General features: G+C 48.8%; 1 protein-coding gene and 1 pseudogene across 5 annotated transcripts in view; one reads left to right on the top strand and one right to left on the bottom strand.

The window, feature by feature from the left end:
* Window positions 1-4,108, bottom strand: part of LOC129463751 (small ribosomal subunit protein mS31-like) — a 60,605-nt pseudogene extending 56,497 nt beyond the window's left edge.
* A 10,824-nt stretch (window positions 4,109-14,932) lies between these two features.
* Window positions 14,933-15,432, top strand: part of MPHOSPH8 (M-phase phosphoprotein 8) — a 75,177-nt gene continuing 74,677 nt past the window's right edge. For 3 of the 5 annotated variants that reach the window (XM_055244057.2, XM_063619019.1, XM_055244058.2), the window contains exon 1: window positions 14,933-15,195. The gene's annotated coding sequence lies outside the window, so the exon portion shown is untranslated. The remainder of the gene's footprint in view (window positions 15,196-15,432) is intronic. The other 2 variants (XM_063619018.1, XM_063619020.1) reach the window with 1 other exon arrangement.

Here is a 15,432-nt window from a genome sequence, read left to right as displayed (position 1 = left end):
AAACACAGCCTAAAACAGCATTTAGGAGGCCGAAGTGTGTGGATTTATTGAGCCCAGATGTTAGAGACCAGCTGGACAACATGGCAAAACCCCATCGCCATAAAAAATACCAAAAAAACATTAGCTGGGTGTGGTGGCATGCACTTGCAGTCCCAACTGCTTGGGAGGTGGATGTGAGAGGATTACTTGCACCCAGGAGGCGAAGGCTGCAGTGAGCCATGATCATGCCACTGCACTCAGGCTGGGTGACAGAGTTCAGAGCCTGTCTCAAAAAAATAGCAATAGATGAACATACATGGATGTTTATATAATACATAGATATTAGTGTAAATGTATAACACTGTGTGAAGAACGAAGCTTTAGTCCTCTTAGAATACACGGATGAGTATGACTCGCTCCCTGCTTCAAGGGGCTGGTGATCCAGCAGGGATCACAGATGTGGAGCAGATAATCTAACCAGATATGCAACGCAACAGATGCCAGACCTGTGGGGGCCCAGAGAGGTTGCACCCAGATAGACGAGTCTTCTCAGGAGTACATTGCATCTAGCCAAGCTGACCTTCCCACTCTGTCATGTCGCGCCATTTCCTTGCCTTCTGGACACACAGCACTATCTGAAATAATCTCCTTCCAGTCATTCAACACGTTCATTGAGTGCCTGCTCCTATGCCCTGTCTTATGCACTTGGGATAGATCAAGGTACAAATGCAACACCTTCTCCACCCTGGTGGAATTTACAGGCCTTGTGAATTACATTGTTTCCTTTTTCATCATCCGCCTCTGGCTAAAATGTAAGCTCTAGGGGAGCAGGGACCTCTGTCAGCCTTGTTCACTACTTTTTCCCAAGAGCCTAGAACTGTGTCTGATACATCCTTCATGGTCAATCAGTATTTGTGGAATGAATAAACAAATGTTTTTATTAACCAGGCACAATGGCTGAGGCGAGAGGATAGCTTGATACCAGGAGTTCAATACCAGCCTGAGCAACATAGCAAGACCCCCGTCTCTAAAATATAAAAATGTTTTAAGTTTATATTTTCTGTCAGGGTACACAATTAACATTTTAAACTTCTTTTGCTGTGACAAAGTTAATTCATTCCATTATCACAACTATAAAAAATGAGGCAAACTATATACCTCATTGTTATTCAAATGATCAATAGCAACAATAGTTAGCACTTATTGACCACTTACTAAGTACTAGAGGCTGTAATAAGTGCTTTATATGTATTGTCTCTTCTTCACAAATTTTTCTGAAGCAAGTAACACCATTCTTCCCTTTTTTTTTTTTTTTTTTTTTGAGACAGAGTCTCGCTCTGTAGCCCAGGCTAGGGTACAGTAGCCCATCTCGGCTCACTGCAACCTCCGCCTCCCTGGTTCAAATGATTCTTCTGCCTCAGCCTCCAGAGTAGCTGGGACTACAAGTGCATGCCACCACGCCCAGCTAATTTTTTTTGTATTTTTAGTAGAGACGGGGTTTCACCATATTGGCCAGGCTGATCTCAAACTCCTGATCTCATGATCTGCCCGCCTCAGCCTCCCAAAGTGCTGGGATTACAGGTGTGAGCCACTACACCTGGCCCAGTCTTCCATTTTTAACATGAGAAAATTGAGGCTTACAGGAGCTTCTCACCATCACAAGGTCATCTTTTGGGGATTGGATAGTCAACCCAGAGTCCATGCTGTCAACCTTCTCCACACAGCCACGTTCAAATCATGATGTCTGCATTACTCAGCGGCTCCCTCTACCATCCTCTAAAACTCTACACTCTCTTAGCAGGGCCTGTAAGACCCCTCAAGATCAGCCCTGCCTCCTTTGCTGGTCTCCTTCCCATTACCTCTCCTCCTACCCTGACCGGAGCCCCTGTAGCTCCTGGACACGGTCATGCCTTCCCCTACCTCCTTGCAATCCTATGGTGTGCTCCCTCCTTCTGCCCTGCCTAACTCCTACTCTTGCTTCAAGGCTCAGCTCTTGCCCCCTCCAGACCCTTTCCTGGCACTCTGGGCTAGGTTCTGTGCCCATGCACTGCTGCTCCCAGCTCCCTGTGCCTGGCTCTGTGATTCTTAGTGAATGGAATGAGGTGTGGCTTTTCATCTCCAAATTTCCAGGGCTTACTTGGAACAGAGAGGTTGGCAAAATGAATGCTGGAGCATTTGGGAATTGGCCATGTTTTACAATTTTAGACACAGTGAGGAAAGGAATACTCTTGTAAATAAGAGGGTTAGGGCTGGGCACAGTGGCTCATACCTGTAATCCCAGCACTTAGAGAGGCTGAGATAGGAGGATCATTTGAGACCAGGAGTTCGAGACCAGCCTGGTCAACATAATGAGATTCCCCCTTCTTTACAAACAAACACACATAAACAAAATAATTTAAAAATTAGCCAGGTGTGGTGGCACATGCCTATAGTTTCAGCTACTTAGGAGGCTGAGGCAGGAGGATCATTACAACACGAGAGCTCGGGGCTGCAGTGAGCTATGATCAAGCCACTGCACTTCAGCCTGGGCAACAGAGTGAGACCTTGTCTCTAGAAATAAATAAATTAATAAAATAAAATAAAAGGGTTAGAATGTGGCCCATTTTTGAGACCTGCTGAGAAGCAGCAGCATGGAGCAGGGAGTACTTAGAGTGTCACCTGGCAGAACCTGATCTTTCCTCTCATTCCCACCCCAAGAGACTTTTCCAACTCATCTAGCTGGAAGCAGAGAGGATTTTTCCCCTCAGGTGTCTGACCCAGAGCCTGCATGCTAAGTTCTAAGGTGATGGTGTCTCAACTGTGCTGGGCCTTTATTTGTGAGCTTTCAATGGTTGTATCTGCCTGTGTTTGACCAGAATAATTAATTTAATAAAAGCACTTTAAAAATGTTTATAAACGGCTAAGTATCTAGTGTTGGGTACCATATAAGTATTTAGATACAAAAGGTCTAAATTCAGGTTATTTTTACTGGGGGAACCATTATTAATGTAATTATAAAATAGTACGTTGCAGATATGTACACACGAGAGAGAGAAGCTGTGTACACTTGCTACTTCACAACAATGATGCAATTCAACAGATTTATGACAATGATTCCTTTAGACAGATACTGACTAAAACTCACCAGGGGCAGGGCCCTGGGCCAGGCAAGGAATAAGTCACAGCTCCTAGGCCTCGGCAGGGAACACTAAGCTACAAGTACTTGCCCTTCCTTGCTGGGTGGAATAGCTCACAACTGTAATCCCAGCACTTTGGGAGGCCAAGGCAGGAGGATCACTTGAGACCAGGAGTTCAAGACCAGCCTGGGCAACATGGCAAAATGCCATCTCTACAGAAAAATACAAAAATTATCTGAAGGTGGCAGTGCACACCTGTGGTACTCAGGAGACTGAGATGGGAGGATCGCCTGAGCCCAGGAGTTTGAGGCTTCAGTGAGCTGTGATCATGCCACTGCACTCCAGCCTGGGTGATAGAGCAAGACCCTGTCCCCCCCAGCCCCATCGCCAAACAAAAAAAAATGTACTTGCCCTTGTGGTTGGAGCCACGGGGCCATGAGTTCAGCAGGGACTCCCGCCGGCTGCTCCAAGCCATTCTCCCGGCACTCTCTGCTTTATTCTCCTGCAGAACCAAACTGCTTTCTGTTCCCCAAACATGCTCTGCCGGTTCACACCTCTGTGCCTTTGCATGTTTCCTCAGACTGGAATGCTCGGTCCGTGCAGAGTGGACACGTGTCATGTTTTCTGGCTGCTTAGCAGAGTTTTAAAACCCTGCCTATGTTCTGGGAATTTCCTAACACAAGAATGAGTCCTGCCTCTCCAAGGCAGATGCCAGAGCAAGCAGGGTACAAGCACATGACCCAGCCTCCCTCCATCAGCTGTGTCTACACGAGATACTAACTTAGACATGAGCAATCCAAGGCAGTAGACACAGTGTGGAAGTGATGTATCAGGCAATGCTGGTACGGAGGCACCAGGCTTTGAAGGAGCAATAGTTACCAGGCTGTGGCCCTGGCACAAGAAGAGGCAGCATCACAAACCATCATATCCAGAGCTCTAGAGGGGCAGTGGCGGTAGTTTCCACTACAGGCCAGGTCTGCGGTGGGCGTAGGGCCTTGTTTCGGGAAACTCATCATGGCACATTACCTCCCCATCCAGCAAGCAGAAGAGTCACTCTATATCCTTTTAATCATTTTATTTTTATTATTTTTTTAATTAATTTTCTTTGCACACAAAACAATAAACATTTTCTAAAAATACATACAAACAAAAAGATGCATATCAAACATATTAGGAAGGTTGCACATGGGAAGACGGGGAATAGAAATGGGGGGTGGGAATTAAAGAGAATGAATGAGAGAGGGACTTTGTACGGATCAATGATAATAACTCAATCCTCTATTTGACAAAAAAGAAGAAGGAAGAGGAAGAAAAAGAAAGTGGGATAAAGGATCAGAAGGGGAGGAAAATAGAAAAAATTAGAGTATGACTCCAGGGTAGACCTGTTTTGTTGTCGCTGGGTTGGTTGGTTGGTTTGTCTGTTGTATTTTTCATATGTTTTGCCATGTTGGCCAGGCTGGTCTCGAACTCCTAGCCTGAAGTGATCAACCCGCCTCGGCCTCCCAGAGTGCCGGGACTACAGGCGTGAGCCACCACGTCCAGCCCCCACATTGCTTCTGGCCTCCGTGGTAGACCTCCCAGACGGGGCGGTCGGGCAGAGGCGCTCCCCACATCCCAGACGGGGCAGCCGGGCAGAGGCGCTCCTCACTTCTTCCCAGACGGGGCGGCCAGGCAGAGGCACTCCTCACTTCCCAGACGGGGTGGCCGGGCAGAGGCGCTCCTCACTTCTTCCCAGACAGGGAGGCCGGGCAGAGGCGCTCCTCACTTCTTCCCAGACAGGGAGGCCGGGCAGAGGCGCTCCTCACTTCTTCCCAGACGGGGTGGCCGGGCAGAGGCACTCCTCACTTCCCAGACGGGGCGGCCGGGCAGAGGCGCACCTCACTTCTTCCCAGACAGGGAGGCCGGGCAGAGGCGCTCCTCACTTCTTCCCAGACGGGGTGGCCGGGCAGAGGCACTCCTCACTTCCCAGACGGGGTGGCCGGGCAGAGGCGCTCCTCACTTCCCAGACGATGGGTGGCCGCGCAGAGGTGCTCCTCACTTCCCAGATGGGGTGGCCGGGCAGAGGCGCTCCTCACTTCTTCCCAGACGGGGCGGCCGGGCAGAGTCGCTCCTCACTTCCCAGATGGGGCGGCAGGGCAGAGGTGCCCCTCATTTCTTCCCAGACGGGGCGGCCGGGCAGAGGCGCTCCTCACTTCCCAAACGATGGGTGGCTGGGCAGAGGCACTCCTCACTTCCCAGACAGGGCGGCCGGGTAGAGGCGCACCTCACTTCTTCCCAGACGGGGCGGCCGGGCAGAGGTGCTCCTCACTTCCCAGACGGGGCGGCCGGGCAGAGACGCTCCCCACCTCCCAGACAGGGCGGCCGGGCAGAGGCGCTCCTCACTTCCCAGACGGGGCGGCCGGGCAGAGACGCTCCTCACTTCCTAGACGGGGTGGCGGCCGGGCAGAGGCTGCAATCCGGGCACCCTGGGAGGCCAAGGCAGGCGGCTGGGAGGCGGAGGCTGCAGCGAGCCAAGACCACGCCACCGCACTCCAGCCCGGGCAACACCGAGCACCGAGTGAGCGAGACTCCGTCTGCAGTCCCAGCACCTCGGGAGGCGGAGGCGGGCAGAGCACTCGGGGTCAGGAGCTGCAGACCAGCCTGGCCAACATGGCGAAACCGCGCCTCCAGGCAAAGGAGAAAAAGCAGGCAGCGGTGGTGGCGCGCGCCGGCAATCCCAGGGAGCCTGCAGGCCGGGGCAGGAGAATCACGGGAGCCGGAGGCAGGGGGTCTGCAGTGAGCCGACTATATTCCAGCCTGGGCCACAGAGGGGAAAGAAAGAGAGAGAGAGAGAGAAAGAGAGAGAGAGGAAGGAAGGAAGGAAGGAAGGAAGGAAGGAAGGAAGGAAGGCAGGCCTTTTAATCATTTTAATCATCCCTTTTGTGGATTACAACTAAGAGTCTGGCTTAGTTGCAACTCTTCCAGCCCCTGTGGTAGGTGATACACCAACCTACATTAATCCTCTTAACAAAAGGCCACTTGCTTTGCAAAATCCATGTTGGCATGAAGGTCTCCTGTGGGCCTCCCCTGAAATCTTCTATTCCATCCTTGATCCATGCCCTCCAGGGATGCCCTCGCTACCTACACGCCTCTCGCTGCATGCCCCCCTAGATTAGAATTGCTTGTTTCTTCCGCCTCTGCTTGGACCATGATTTATTTGAGGCTAGCCATTGGCTCTTTCACTTCTGCATTTCCAGCAGTTAGTTTGGGTTGACAGCGTCCAACACATGATAGGTACTAAAGGGAAGTTTGTTATTGATATGAAGGAATGCTCCGGTTTGCTTTCTGAGAACCAGGAATCAGAAACAGGTGCTATGAGGTGGCTGCGTCTAACATAGATCTAAGTGAACGGCAGGGATTTTAACAGGCAGAATTGGTGGGGATCATCCTGCCCATATGACATATAATCTGCCTTTTACAAATTATTATATCCCTCAGCATTCTCCCATATCCTTAATATGCTGTATGTGACATTCTCAGTTGCCCAACAACCCTTCCCTTGCCCTTCTTTTTTTCAGGTTTGGGTGGTGACGTCTCTGGGAAGGCGGACCCTCCCACAGCCCCAAGGGGATGTGTTTTCATTGCTCCAAACCAGGGGTTGACCAACTACAGCCTGCTAGCCAAATCTGGCCTGCCACCTGTTTTTGTATGGTCTCACACCATACAAAATGCTTTTTACAGTTTTAAACAGTTGGCGGAAAACAAAGAAAAAGTTCTTTGTGAGAGGTAAAAAAATATATAAAATTCAAGTTTCAGTGTCCACAGAGACACTGGAACACAGGCATAGGTATTTGTTTCTGGTGTGTCTAGCTGCTTTGGCTCTACAATGGCAGAACTGAATATATGTGACAGGGACCGCACACCCTGCAAAGCCTGACATATTTACTGGCTGGTTCCCTTCAGAAGAAGTTTGCTGACCCTGTTCTCAAGCAATCATGCTAATGCCAATCTCCTCCCAGTACTGATTTTTGGGAGAAGCATGAGACCCATTTCTGGGCCAATGAAACACAAAAGGAAGGCTGACAGAGGGCTGCTGGGAAAGATTGTTTTCTCTGATGAGAGGGAGATATGTGAGCATGCTTCCTTCTCGCCTTTGGATGTTGCACGTGAGGATGTGATAGGCAGAGCTGTGGCAGCCATCTAGTCATGAGGGAAAAGCTAAGAGAACCACAGAGAAGCTGCCCCCAGATACTGTTGAGCTGTTAAATTAACCAGCTCTGGAACATCCTACTTCTAGAATTTTTTAACACTCAAAATAAATATACTAGGCTGGGCACAGTGGCTCATCCTATAATCCCAGCACTTCAGGAAGCTGAGGTGGGAGGATCACTTGAGCCCAGCAGTTTGAGACCAGCCTGAGAAATATAGTGAGACCCTTGTCTCTACAAAAAAAAAAAAAAAAAAAAAAAAAAAAAATTAGCTGGGTATAGTGGCACACAACTATAGACCTAGTTACTGGGGAGGCTGAAGTGGAAGGATGGCTTGAACCCAGGAGTTCAAGGCTTCGGTGAGTTACGATCATGCCACTGTACTCCAGCCTGGGCAACAGAGCAAGACCCTGTCTCCAAACAAACAAACTGATAGTTGGACATCCTGTTAACTGTGGCCAGATTTGTCCTAAAGCATATGATGTGAGGAGAGTATTTCCTCTTATTGAGGAACCATAAAATTTTAACCATTTATGAGCATTTTCCCTTAATTATTTACTATTATAAGTTTTATCTTTTAAAAATATTTATCTTACAAATTCAAATTTAAGGCTCATTAACCATCAGAGGGAACATGGAGAAATAAAATAAAATAAAAACAAATTTAAGCCTCCTAAAATATGTGCCTCAGCTGGTGCCTTCTCCCTCTCCCTGTTCTGCTTCCTTCTCCTCCCCCTTCCTCTCCCCATTTGTTTCCCTGTACCATTAAGACGTTGCCAAGGAAAAGACAAAAAAAAATTGCCCACTCCCAAAACACTGCTCTATCAAGTCTTTTGCTGGATGCAGATCACCCTCTTATTCTAAGAAGATTGACAGAAATCTAAATCCATGTTTTTTTGTTTAAAATACAAATTCCATTATGGTTATTAGAGGCTGGGAAGGGCAGAGGGAGGAAAAGATAGGGAGAGATTGGTCAACAGAGATGAAATTTAAGCAAGATAAGAGGAACAAATTCTAGTGCTCTATAGCACTGTGGGGTGAATATAGTTAACAATAACTTATTGTGTATGTTCAAAGAGCTGGAAGGGAGGATTTTCAATGTTCCCAACACAAATAATGAGAAATATTTGAGGTGATGCCTATGCTAATTGCACTGATTTGACCATTACACATTGTATACATGTATTAATATATCAATCTCTACCCCACAAATATGTACAATTATTATATGTCAACTTGAAATAAAAGGAACAAATAAAATAACATATAAACTCTACCTGACTCCAAAAAAAACTTGTGGGAGTTTCCAATAAAAGTTATATCAGCAGCCAAGAATATTTAATGGGTACTAAAATTGTATAGTCAAAAGCAAGCTTTCTTTTCTTTTTTTTTTCTTTTGCGACACAGCCTTACTCTGTCACCCAGAGTAAGCGTAGTGGCATGATCTCAGCTAACTGCACTGCAACCTCTGCCTCTCGGGTTCAAGCAATTTGCCTGCTTAAGCCTCCTGAGTAGCTGGGATTACAGGCACCCGCCGCCACGGCCAGCTAATTTTTGTATTTTTAGTAGAGACAGGGTTTCTCCATGTAGGCCAAGCTGGTCTCAAACTCCTGACCTCAGGTGATATGCCTACCTTGGCCTCCCATCTTCTATCTTCTTTCTTATTAACTATAAATACATTTGAGTCAGAGATGGTTTTTTTTTTTTTGAGACGGAGTCTTGCTCTGTCGCCCAGGCTGGAGTGCAGTGGCGAGATCTCGGCTCACTGCAAGCTCCACCTCCCAGGTTCACGCCATTCTCCTGCCTCAGCCTCCCGAGTAGCTGGGACTACAGGCGCCCGCCACCATGCCCGGCTAATTTTTTTGTATTTTTAGTAGAGATGAGGTTTCACCGGATTAGCCAGGATGGTCTCGATCTCCTGACCTCATGATCCGCCCACCTCGGCCTCCCAAAGTGCTGGGATTATAGGCTTGAGCCACCGTGCCCGGCCTGAGTCAGAGATGTTTTATGCTGTTGATCTGTTTGCAACTCCAATTAACTCACTTTGTTAAAACATGCCTCATGTGGTATCAGAACGAGGGATACATTTTGTGAAATTATTTCTCCTTTTAGTGTCATTAACCAGTGCTTTGTGAAATTCTGTTGAAATAGCAAATGCTTGCTTGTCTATGCAGACATTCCATTTCTGTCCTCTCACCTCTGACCTGCGTCACACCTGCCACCCATCACAAAACCAGCTGCATTGAAATCTCTGAATCGGGCAATCCCAAGTGCAGCAAACAGTCACCTGGAGCAGAGAGGTCAGTGTGTTTACGTGTTTCCTGTTTGGAACCTAGGTCTGAAATACAATTGAGTTGAGCTACCTCTATAGAGAGCAGTGACCCATGTTTCTAAAATATTGTTCTCAAGAGGCCATAGGATTCCTAGGAATTTTTTTTTTTTTTTTTTTTTTTTTTTTTGAGACGGAGTCTTAGTCTGTCACCAAGGCTGAAGTGCAGTGGCACAATCTCGGCTCACTGCAACCTCCGCCTCCCTAGTTCATGCAACTCTCTTGCCTCAGCCTCCCGAGTAGCTGATATTACAAGCATGCGCCACCAGGCCCAGCTAATTTTTGTATTTTTAGTAGAGACAGGGTTTCACCATGTTGGTCAGGCTGGTCTCAAACTCCTGACCTCAGGTGATCTGCCCCGCTCAGCCTCTCAAAATACTGGGATTACAGGCATGAGCCACCATGCCCAGCCAGAATTCCTAGGAAATCACACTGAGAACAAGGCTTGCATGGACACTTTCTTGATTTAGTGCCAACCAGATGATTTTACAGTCACTTCTCTGAGCATCTGAGAGATAGGAAGCATTTTAACATCTATATATTTATTTCTCTATTCCTAAAATAAAGATAGCAGAAAGAGCCACTGTTGTGGGAGATTTTAAGCTGCTAAGGTGACTTTTATAAAATATTATAGAGGGAGATGTATTTCAGAAGAAAGAACTTCCAGTTCCTGCAGCCCACTTGCTTTTAGTAAGAAGCCTCTGGGAGGGAGCACTGCACAGTGCAGCAGCTGAGCGCCTGACCTTCAGAGTTGGACAGAACTTTGCTGAGTCCCTGCTCTTCTCTTAGCACCTGTGTAACTTGGCCTCTCTAACCCTTGATTTCTTCCCCAACCTCATTCTTACAGGCCACTGGGCTAGGCAAGGGGACACAGCAAGTAAGTTGGACAGAAGACAAATGAATGAGTTTGTGCAAAAAAAAAAAAAAAAAAAAAGGCTGGGTGTCGGGGCTCACACCTGTAATCCCAGCACTTTGGGAGGCCAAGGCAGGCAGATCACGAGGTCAGGAGATCAAGACCAGCCTGACCAACACAGCGAAACCCCGTTTCTACTAAAAATACACAAAAAAATTAGCCGGGTATGGTGGCACATGCCTGTAGTCCCAGCTACTCTGGAGGCTGAGGCAGGGGAATCGCTTGAACCTGGGAGGCAGAGGTTGCAGTGAGCCGAGATGGCACCACTGCACTCTAGCTTGGGCAACAGAGCGAAACTCCATCTCAAAAAAAAAAATGGTAACTTTGTAGATTAGGTATTAAAAATCTGAGCAAAATTCCGATTGTTTCTTATATTACAAATTGAGGCTGATGCTTGCACAGGGGAAGCATGGAGTGGAGAAATGTGGAAGGCTTGGGAGTGATGAGAGTTTGGAACTGCCCTTGTGAGGATAGGAGAGGAAGGGGCTCAAGGAAGACAAGACAAAGCACTAGGCTAGGGGCCAATGGCTCAAGGAGAGTTCCAGGCACCCTGCCTGGTGGATTGTTCCAGAAGGTTGATGGAGCACAGGGGGTTCAAAGGAATGGTGATGCAGTCATGCTGTGGCTGGAGTTTACAAAACGCTGACTCACTAAAGGTCAACAGGGACATTTACACAAACGTCCTGGCCCCAAGTCCAGTGCTCTTTCTAATCTATAGCAGGGTTCTTCCTTTTTTTCTTTTTCTTTTACTTTTTTTTTTTTTTTTTTTTGAGACAGGGTCTTGCTCAGTCGCCCAGGCTGGACTGCAGTGAACACGGCTCACTTCAGTTTCAACCTCCCAGGCTCAAGCGATCCTCTTGCCATAGCCTCCCCAGTAGATGGGACTACAGGCATATGCCACCACACCAGGTTTTAAAAAAAAAATTTTTTTTTAATTTTCTGTAGAGACAGTGGCTCACTGAAACTGCCTTTGCAAAAATTATAACCGAGAAAACTATGATGGTGAAAGAGATCTGACCTAATTGACTCCATCTTGCTTCTAACCTCCAAACCGTCCTTGTTCTGAGTGTAGGCTGAACTAACTTTGGAAGGAGCTTAGTTTATAGTTTAGTTTTGAAACAAAGACGATAACAGCCCTTTCCCAAAAGAAACCCCCTTCCTGCCTGAGGACTAGACTGCCTTGGTAGGACTAACAAATTAGCCACAAGATTACAAATTATGGTTTAGGAGTCACACAGCTGGAGGCTGCAAGATTCTAAACCTCCCCAGATTGCTCCTCGGATGACATCACTGTTGTAAAACCTAAGATCAGTGCTTGAGATATTTTGCAGACCCTGTACTTGATGGCTTCATCAGCTGGCACTACCTAGATTGATAAATTGGCTTATCTGGTTTTGTGGCCCCTGCCGAGGAACCGACTCGGTGCAAGAGGACAGTTTAGACTCCCTATGATTTAATCTCCAACCTGACCAATCAGCACTCTTACTCACTGGCCCCCTACCCACCAAATTATCCCTAAAAACTCCAATCCCTGAATTCTTGGGGAGATCGATTGGAGTAATAATAAAACCCTGGTCTCCTGCATAGCTGGCTCTGTGTGAATTAAACTTTCTCTATTGCAATTCCCCCATCTTGATAAATTGGCTCAGTCAAGGCAGCAGGCAAGAAGAACCCACCGGGCAGTTACATTACTGTGTTGCCCAGGTTGGACTCGAACTCCTGGGCTCAAGCAATCCTCCTGCCTTGGCTTCCCAACATGTTGGGATTACAGGCGTGAGCCACTGCACCCAGCCAAGTCTGTCCTTAATCAGGGTTCTTTTGGATCTCATTTTCTTAAGGTGCAAAAGCCACTAGACCAAGTGATACTGCCAGCCCCTCTAGGCTGCTGTAACTAGTTACTGCTCCTGGATCTGCTTCCAATTAGTTACTTCCCTATCACTTTGGACAAGTCATCCCAACTCCCTGGCTTGTTTCTGTAATTCAATTATGGTCCAGAAGCCCAAGTTCTGAAGTGCTGATTCTGAAGAGTGCCCATTTACCAGGCACTCTGATCCCATCATAACATCTACTACAGCCTGGGAGGTCTATTCAGGTGTGCATTCATGTTAAGCACTAACACCAATCAAATCACTTAAATAACATAGGTAATAATCCAACAGCACACCGGGTGCAGTGGCTCACACCTGTAATCCCAGCACTGTGGGAGGCCGAGGCGGGTGGATCTTCTGAGATCAGAAGTTCGAGACCAGCCTGGCCAATATGGTGAAACCTTGTCTCTACTAAAAAATACAAAATTAGCCTGGCTTGGTGGCGCATGCCTATAATCCCAGCCACTCAGGAGGCTGAGGCAGGAGAATCACTTGAACCCATGAGGCGGAGGTTGCAGTGAGCTGAGGCCATGCCATTTCATTCCAGCCCAGGTGAGAAGAGTGAAATTCTGTCTCAAAAACAGAAACAAGCAAAAAAAAAAAAAAAAAAGAATCCAACAGCACATCCAAACAAGGCTGAAAGTTGTAAAAGAAAATTACACTGTGTGGACAGCGTGTGTGTATGTGTGTGTGTGTGTGTGTGTGTGTGTTTGTGTGTTTTAGGGATGAGGTCTCTCTGTCACCCAGGCTGGAGTGCAACAGTGCCATCATAGCTCACTGTGGCCTCCAATTCCTGGCCTCAAGTGATCCTCCTGCCTTGGCTTCCCAAGTAGCTGAGACTACAGGCATGTGTCACCACACCGTTTTTTTTTTCGTTTTTGTTCTTTTTCAGATGGAGTCTCTGTCATCCAGGCTGGAGTGCAGTGGTGCAATCTCAGCTCATTGCAACCTCCACCTCCCGGGTTCAAGTGATTCTCCTGCCTCAGCCTCTCGACTAGCTGGGGTTACAAGCACATGCCACCACGCTGGGCTAATTTTTGTAATTTTAGTAGAGATGGGGTTTCACCATGTTGGCCAGGCTGGTCTCGAACAGACCTCAGGTGATCTGTCCACCTCGGCCTCCCACAGTGCTGGGATTACAGGCGTGAGCCACCGCGCCTGGCCCACACCCTGTTTAAGGAAGAAAATAGTGTTGAAAATGAAAATCAATACACAAAGGCTGAACCAAAGCAATGGGAAGGCAGTGGCTGTGTGTTATGTTGAGTGGCTGTCTCAAATAGACCAAGACCTTTCTGACCCTTTGTCTTAGGGCATTAAAGAAAATTACTCTGGGCAAACAACAGTTTCCTCGAATGCTTCCACTTGTTTAACAAAATGCCAGAGAACCACAGATATAACCTATAGTTCCTTAGGGACTACAAGATCAGAGCTGACAGTGTTACAGTTTTCATCAGTGCACTTGCAGAAATGGCATCAGATGGATTTCCTCGGGAGAGGGGGACTGGGAAATGGCTTTTTTTTCTTTTTGGAAAGGAGTCTCACTTTTTTGCCCAGGCTGGGGTGCAATGGCGCGATCTTGGGTCACTGCAACCTCTACCTCCCGGGTTCAAGTCATTCTCCTGCCTCAGCCTCCCAAATGGCAGAGATTACAGGCGCCCACGACTATGCCCGGCTAATTTTTGTATTTTTAGTAAAGAATGGGTTTCACCATGTTAGTCAGGCTGGTCTCCAACCCCTGACCTCAGGGGATCCGCCCACATCTGCCTCCCAAAGTGCTGGGATCACGGGTGTGAGCCAGCGTGCCCAGCCTGGCTTTAAAAAAAAAAAAAAAAAAAAAAAAAAAAAAACTGGTAATAAGGGAATTTACTTTCCATCACTACAATTCCAGTTTTCTGTTTTGTGTGTGTGTGTGTGTGTGTGTTTTTAGACGGAGTCTCGCTCTGTCGCCCTGGCTGGAGTGCAGTGGTGCAGTCTCAGCTCACTGCAACCTCTGCTTCCCGGGTTCCAGCGATTCTCCTGCCTCAGCCTCCCGGGTAGCTGGGATTACAGGCGCGCACCACCACGCCTGGCTAATTTTTGTATTTTTAGTAGAGACGGGGTTTCACCATGCTGGCCAGGCTCGTCTTGAACTCCTGAACCCAAGTGATCTGCCCGCCTCGGCCTCCCAAAGTGCTGGGATTACAGGTGTGAGCCACCGCGCCCTGCTAATTCCTGTATTTTCATACTCAACTGTATTTTATATTAGGGCCTTGAATCCAGAGTATAATTTTATATTCAAATATAATTTATAAATAAGGTCTTAGCCTCCCAACAAGGTCAAACTAGCTAAAAACTTAAGTCCTCCCAACCACTGACATTCCCGCCACCAGCCCTCATCCTCAGCCCAGCTGGCTGAGGGTCCGACCTCAGAGAGGGTCTCGGGGAGCCTAGAGGAGGGAAAGTCCCCAGAGGCGCAGGCCCCGCCCTACAGCTTTGCTAGGCAGGCAGCAGCGCCACGCCAGCTCGCGGGCTGGGCTGGGCTGGGCGCGCCGCGGTCCCGCGCCCACTTCCGCTTCCCGTGCGGGGGAATGGCGGCAAGGCCGGTGGGCGGCGGCGGCTCCAGGTTCCTGCCCGGACGCGGCACTGCGCAGTCCGCCCCCCGGTCGCAGGGGCGCTCCTGAGCCTCGTGGGGCCGCCTCCAAGGCTGCCTGCGCGGAGGGCCGGTCGCGGCTGACGTGGGTGTTAAGCGGCCGCCCCGGCCGGCTACCCGGAGCCAAGGGCAGGCGGCGGAGCCTGAGCGGGACGTGGCCACGCTGGCGCAGCAGTAAGCGCAGACTGGCCCGGCGCCTGCAGCTGTGGGGAGCGTGCCGGGCGGAGGGAGCGGGGCGCGGGGCGCCGGGAGAGCCTCGGTGTCCGGGCGGCGTGACCTTCCCGGGCGGCGGGGGAAGCGGCCGACGCAGCCGCGCATGTGCCGCGGGAACCCTCACCGCCCCGGGGTGGCCCGCCGGGGTCGCCGGAGAATCTCGGGGTCGTCGGCCACCTTCCCGCAGTGCCCACCTGG

The sequence above is a fragment of the Symphalangus syndactylus genome, chromosome 15, assembly GCF_028878055.3.
Source record: "Symphalangus syndactylus isolate Jambi chromosome 15, NHGRI_mSymSyn1-v2.1_pri, whole genome shotgun sequence".
NCBI classification, from domain to species: domain Eukaryota; kingdom Metazoa; phylum Chordata; class Mammalia; order Primates; family Hylobatidae; genus Symphalangus; species Symphalangus syndactylus.
Note: the sequence above shows the minus strand (reverse complement) of the source record. Positions and strands in the feature narration are given on the sequence as shown.